This window comes from Rhinopithecus roxellana, chromosome 11 (genome assembly GCF_007565055.1).
Source record: "Rhinopithecus roxellana isolate Shanxi Qingling chromosome 11, ASM756505v1, whole genome shotgun sequence".
Taxonomy (NCBI): Eukaryota; Metazoa; Chordata; class Mammalia; order Primates; family Cercopithecidae; genus Rhinopithecus; species Rhinopithecus roxellana.
This window is the reverse complement of record NC_044559.1, coordinates 120,570,466-120,577,769: the sequence shown is the minus strand read 5'-3', so window position 1 is coordinate 120,577,769 and position 7,304 is coordinate 120,570,466.

Genomic DNA, 7,304 nt, shown 5'->3' with positions numbered 1-7,304 from the left:
AGACTGCAGTTAGCTATAATCACACCACTGTGCTCCAGCAGCCTGGCGGACACAGCAAGACTCTAAGAAACAAACAAACAAACAAACAAACAAACAAACCCCAAAAAACAGAAAAAGAAGCTTACTGATTATTTTAGTATCGTGTGGTAGAAAGCGTTTCCTTTTTCGGGCTGTGTAGCACACTCTTATTGGAAGGGAAGGCATAGATGCTTGGGTACTCTGAACCAGGGGTCTGGAGACTTCTCAAAGCCATTGAAATGGTTCTTCCGATGAAATTCTGAGTGGGAGCTCCCACTGAGAAGACAACAACACGGAGCTGTCATGATTGAAGCAGGGGAGGGGGCAAGCTCCTGGCATCTCCAACCCCCGCGACCCTGCTCATCTTCCCAACCCCAGAGCCTTAAGGGAACCTGGGCTTCTGTAGAGCATAGTTTTGAAAAAGGCTGCTTAAAATGAAGACAAAACGATAGCTACTCCCCACTTAGTTGTTTATGTGCTTGGCTTAGCTATTTGCAATCATGTTGAAAATAAGAGGGATTTGGGGCTCACTGTGCTCTTAAATGGAGTGTGTGTAATTTATGAGGGCTGATACGATGAAAGATGGAAAATGATAATGGAGAGAATGCAAATCATTCTGGAACCTTTGAGTCTTTCTTTTATAATCTATGTTGATTCTTTTTTAATCTTCCAGGTTTCTGCAGAGTCATAAAAACATGGTTCATAGGAAGTACAATATATGATAGCAGTAAGGGTGAGAAGGCAAAGTGATTTTTTTATAGGGAACATAATAGTTAAACATCTTTTGGGAGAAATGAAGGCACGTGTTTAGTATAAACCTTTGGAAGCTCAAGAAGGTGGTAATGTGGCTTGCCCTTGGCATGTTTCTGAACCTTCTTATTTTATATTCCATTTCCAGAGGGTTTCTCTCTCAGTTATCTGTCACCTAACCATTCAGTAAGGTGGACCTTACTGGTAAGTATTACCTAAAACAGAATCTTTCTCAGGTGGGAGTTACATCTTAAAGTGTGTCTGCTGAAGTCTGACTTCCTTCAAAGTGATGAATCCCTGACTGAGGAACTCCATTGACTATTCAAAGACAGTTGGAGAGCTATTTTGGATAGCATTGTCCATAAGTTTCAAATCCCACTCTCTATGATTGCCCGATCATAAACTTGACCTAAATTTCATTTGCCACTGAATGCCAATTGTGTGTCAGTAATTGGATATCCTGCAGTGAGTGAAACCAGATGAGGCCCATATTCTCAGGGGGTTTATGGTCTAGTGGGAGAGAGGGTGGTAATAATGTAATAAAAAATAGGCCAGGCCTGATGGCTCACTCCTGTAATCCCAGTGCTTTGGAAAGCTGAGGTGCAAGGATCACTTGATCCCAGGAATTTGGGGTTGTAGTGAGCTATGATCACACCACTGCACTCCAGCCTGGGTGACAGAGTGAGACCCTATATCTAAAGTAATATTAATAATAATAATAATAAATAGGAAAAAGTTAAAACTGCAACAAGACCTGCAGAGAGAATGGAGTGTATTTTAAGGATGTATTTTAAGGCACTTTTGGGGAGTTGGAGGCCTGTATACCTTTCTGCAGCAGATGCATAATAAAATCTTAGAACAGTCTGCTATGTCCTGCTCAGCTCTGGATCCCATTTCCAAATGTATATTCATTGTTCCCCATTTTTTAACCCTAGGGGACTGTGCTCTTTATTGAGTTCTCTTTTTTTTTTTTTTTTTTTTTTTTTTTTTTAAGCCAGAGTCTCACTCTGTTGCCCAGGCTGGAGTGCACTGGCATGATCTCAGCTCACTGCAGTCTCTGCCTCCCAGGTTCCAGCGATTCTCCTGCCTCAGCCTCCCGAGTAGATGGGATTACAGGCATGTGCCACCACACCTGGCTAATTTTTATAGAGATGGGGTTTCACCATGTTGGCCAGGCTGGTCTCGAACTCCTGACCTCAAGTGATGTGCCCGCCTTGGCCTCCCAAAGTGTTAGGATTAGAGGCATGAGCCCCTGCGACTGGCCCTCTTACTATGTCTTGTCTCATTGGACAACTTCAGACTTCTAAACACAAACACTGTTTCTCCAGACAGTTTTTATCGGGTTCTGCTGGTCTTGGACAAGAAACCTTTTATGCTTGCCTTCTAACTTTCTTTTTTCTTTGAACGTAATTTTGGCAGCTTTACACCTCCCCCTTTTGATTTTCCACCATTTGATGCTGTCTTCTGATCCATGGTGATGCTTCTTGTTCTCCGAGTAAGCACTTTCTCATGTATGAATTGGTAAAAGTTCATTGGGAGAAGCTTCAGCGTGTTTCTTTTCAAGGTTTTGAGGCAATGTACATGATGAGAGATTATGTTTCACATATAGGAATGGGTGAATGTGAGTAAGAACTTCAAAGGGGACGAATTCACTGGATGTGGCACATTTCCTTCAGGGAGCACAGCATGCTAAGCAGATGTTACCTCCAACCTTTGCGATTTCTCTCATCCTCACAGTTTCCCATAAGTCAGATCCCCGCCCTCTGCCCTGCCCCCCCCCCCCCCCCCCCCGCCCCGGCCATTTTAATCCTGGATGAAATGACGTAAGAGACAAAAATGTCAGTAGTGGGAGACAGGAAAATAACCAAGATGTTTTGATTTTTGTGTCACCACTGGGTTTTTGAGCCTTTAATCACAGGGACCTGGTGTTCTACCTCTCATCCCTCCTGAAATGACCTGCATCCTTATCATCTGTTTCCCGAGGCCTGGAAAGTTGATCCTTTGATTCCCTCCTGGCCCACCCTACCTCCCTTTCTATCATTCCCAGAGCTCACGGTGGAGGTGTGAGAGCTGCACTTTGGGGGGGCAGGCTCTAGGCTATTTGTTATAAGTAAGTGGGTCAGAGTCTGGTAACTGGCCCTTGAATTAGACATTTGAATATATAGCCTGTCTATCAAGGAGAATGCTTTAAAAGTATTAAATCAGGCTGGGCACAGTAGCTTATGGCTATAATCCCAATGCTTTGGTAGGCTGAAGCAGGAGGATCACTTGAGGCCAGGAGTTCAAGATCAGCCTAGGCAACATAGACCATTGTCTTTGCCAAAAAAATTAACAAATAAAAATAAACAAGCTAGGCATGGTGGCTTATGCTTCTAGCCCCAACTGCTTAGGAGGCTGAGGCAGAAGGATCACTTGAGGCCAGGGGTTCAAGGATGCAGTGAGCTATGATCATGCCACTGCACTCCAGCCTGGGTGACAGAGTGAGACCCTGTCTATGTTAACATCATACTTTAAAAAAGCTTCCATTCGGGACAATTGTATTGTATTCTGAAATGAGATACCTGGGCCTCCGAAATATGGGTTGTGCTTTGTAAAATGGAGTTTTTCTCATTACAAAATGTCGGAAGAGAGCAATTAGACTTTGCTTCTCTCTCTCCTTCCCTCTGTCTTGATTTTTGGTGAGGTCAAGGATCACGATGATGCTAAATCAGAAATTAAGGTGACACAAATTTGATCCTAACTGGTAGAATTGCTCTGGACCCCTTTTGACTGACACTGAGTTCCTATTTCTGTGGAATTTTTCTTATTTACAGGAATCCGTGATCTGTGAATGTCTTCTAAGGGAAATCTAATAAGCATCTTTAGCTACTGAGTTAGCTTCCTAAGCACACAGTATTTTAGACACCAGACAGCTAAATATACCAATTCCAAGTGATTTACTTAAACCAAAAAAGTGAAATATAGTAAAGCCAAGAATTCTATTCTATTTTTAATTAGGCAATTGTAGAACCTTAATACTGATTTTTTAAAAAAACCTCTAGAATGGCTTTAATGCTTGTAAACCATTGAAATTAAAACCAAAGTAGCTCTTAACTGTATTTCTGCTATTGGACAGAGAACATATCTGTTGTATGTTTTCCTTAGAATTGGATAATTTCTAAGGCTTTGAATCTTTTTATTCTAGCATATTTTATTCTTCATAGGAATACCACTTAATGTCTTAGGAGTGTGTATGTATGTGTGTTTTTTATATACATATATAATAAATATTACATGTAATATACATATATGTAGATATACATACATATACATACATTACATACAATAGGCATGCAGTAGACACCCCTTATTTGCAGGGAATATGTTCCAAGAACCCTAGTGGATGTCTGAAAACTGCAGATAGTACCAAACCTTATAAATACTGCTGTTTCCTGTATGTATCTATCTACAATAAAGTTTAATTTATAAATTAGGCACAGGAAGAGATTAACAGCAGTAACTAGTTTACATTCCCAACAGCAGGTTTTCACTGCATCCACGCCAACATCTATTATTTTTTGATTTTTGGATTATGGCCATTCTTGCAGGAGTACAGTGGTACTGCATTGTGGTTTTGATTCGCGTTTCCCTGATCATGAGTGATGTGGAGCATTTTTTCATACGTTTCTTGGCCATTTGTATATCTTCTTTTGAGAATTGTCTATTCATGTCCTTCGCTCACTTTTTGATGTAACCAAATACCATCTGTTCCCCAAAAAACCTATGGAAAAAAAATTTAAAATTAAAAAAACACAACAGTAACTAATAGTAAAATAGAATAATTTCAACAGTATGCTGTAAAAAAAGTCATGCAAATGTGGTTTCTCTCTTTCTCAAAATATCTTATTATACTTTACTCACCTGTTTTCAGCCCACAGTTGACTGCAGTTAACTGAAACTGTGGAAAGTGAAACCAGGGAGAAGAGGGGACTGCTGTACATATATATAGATATGCAAACATATGCAATACGCATATAAATATATGCATGCTTTTACATACATTTGTATAACATCTACCTATACACATATATACACACACATATATAATAATATAACAAAGTTAACTTGGAAGGACAATGTTCAGAAAAGTCTTGAAAACCTGAAAGACCGAGAAAACATGAGGTGTCTTTTCTCTTTTGTTATCAATGACTAAGTATGATTTAATTCACTGCTGGACACTCTAACAGTCACCTTATTGTAATCTAAGTTCCGCGTCTGTGAATTAGCTTTGCAGTCTCTGTCTTTTAGTTATTCCGTATGTTTTAAGAAATAGCTAACATGACAAAGCGTAACAGAAATATGTAGTATTACTTCTGGAAGTGTGGTAATGAGATCTTTTTCAAAATATTACCGATTCCAGAGGACAGATCTCTCATTCTACTGTATAACAAGCATAGACATAATTAAAGAGGCTTTACCTGTTTTATTGGGTCTTTCTCTGTGTATTTTGTTCATAATTTAAGGATTTTTTATGTCTGTTTTCATCTTTCCCCTTTGTTGTAGATTTTAAACTAGAGGCTAGTGATCTTATTAATTTAATGGTTGCTAATAAATAACCACACTAAGCAATCACCTGGATGATATTGTGCCGTTGGATGATAAGGGTGATAATGTATGAAATGAAGTAGAAAGAATGGAAGGTAGTTTCATAAAAAACAAGAGTCTTATAAGAATGAAGAACAAGACACTTTTCTGACAGGTGGACAGATGCTTTTCCAGTTCTTTCTTGGCATAAATTACAAATGGAGAAAGACCATGGTATTGTTGGTTTCAAACCTTTACCAGCAAAGAAATCTCACTGAAGGACCCTCCATACTTTCTGTAACTTATTCTGTATAAGGTGCTTTAATTATATATTGGTTTAATCTGCATTTAATGGATACCTCCTTTGGCCCAGCCCTGCCTGCTCTTGGGTGGGGGTTGTGTGAGGCGAGAGACCAGCGGCCCTGGGGAGAGGGGATGAGTGGAGGAAAGACCTGACCCCTGACTTAGAGGTGTTTATTGGGTCCCCTCAAAATATATTCTCCCAAATTCTGTAAACATTTTTTTTTTTTTTTTCTGTATTTCATTTGGCTTTCTCCTCTCATTCTCCACTGAAATGTTTACCCTTTCTTTGAAAGAAACCCAAAAGTGACTCTTTTCCTCTTTCCATGGATCAGATGCCAAATTCTCTGAGAAATATGTCGAATAAGAAAGGATCCTTTATCTTGTTTGGAAGGAGCTCTTTCTGGTTTTCTTTCCCCGTCCCACACCTGTGCCCTTTTGTCAGCTATTTATAGAACTTGCTCCTTCTTAAAATAATGTGGATCGAAAATGGTTTTGATTGCTTCATGGACACAGGAAGACTTCTCCAATAAAAGCAACTTTCTTCTTATTGTCATCCTTGGCAAAATCAAATCATGTCGTAAGCAATATCCTCTTGTCGTCCATCAGACTCTAGACGGGTGGCTCCTAACACTTTTTGGGTCATGGACCACTACGGAAATTTGGTGAAAGCCGTGCAACTCCTCCTTTGGAAAAGTTATGGTAGCCAGCTTTAGAATATAAATTCAGGGCATAGTGACCCCCATCAGTGGAACCCTAGAAAGTCTCAAGCTTTAGCAGGAGTGGCTGGGCTGGCCAAGGGAAGGAACAGGGAAGGACTGGTTGGATTTACAGGTCTCACAGAAAGTGGCGGCATTGTCACAGAAAGATGACGGACTCCCTGCCTTCTAAGCACAATTTTATTTTATCTCCATTAAAATATTAACTCTTTTGGAAACATGAACTCTTACTGCCTTAAAAAAAGCAATCTAGCAACAAGTGTTAAAACTTGAAAAATACAAATACGTTTTGGTCTGGCAATTCCACTCCTGGGTGTCTCTCCCATAGGAACAAAATTATCAGCATAGAAAACATAAGTACAAGGATGTCTATGACGGCGCCGTTTGTAGTGCACAAAACTGGAGACAGAGTGAAAGCTCATCTGCAGGAGAATAGTGAGTTACATTATGATAATCCATACCAAAGAATATGATGCAGTCATTTAAAGGAAGGAAATAGAGATCTATAGCCAAATGCCTTGGAGGTATGGCTGTAAAATGTTGCTCACTGAGAAACACAGATGCAGAAAAGCATAGAGATGACAAAACCGTCTGTGTGTGCCTGCATGTGCGTATCTATGTCTATATGTGTATAACTCTGATTAGGAATATATGTATAGGTAGAAAAATATGGATTAATATATTCCAGGTTACTAACATTGGTTCTTAGGGCTTACAGGGTGAGCCTAGCAAATAAAGGAAAAAAAAGATTACAATACTTAAAAATAAAAAAGTGTTAGTATGACAGTAATTAATTGTATCAGATTATACTTGTGGTTGTGTAGATGTAAAAAGAAATAAAATAGTGATTTCATTTAATTTATTATTATTATTGTTTTTGAGGCACTCGCTGTGTCACCCAGGCTGAAGTGCAGTGGCATGATCACAGCTCACTGCAGCCTTGACTTCCTGGGC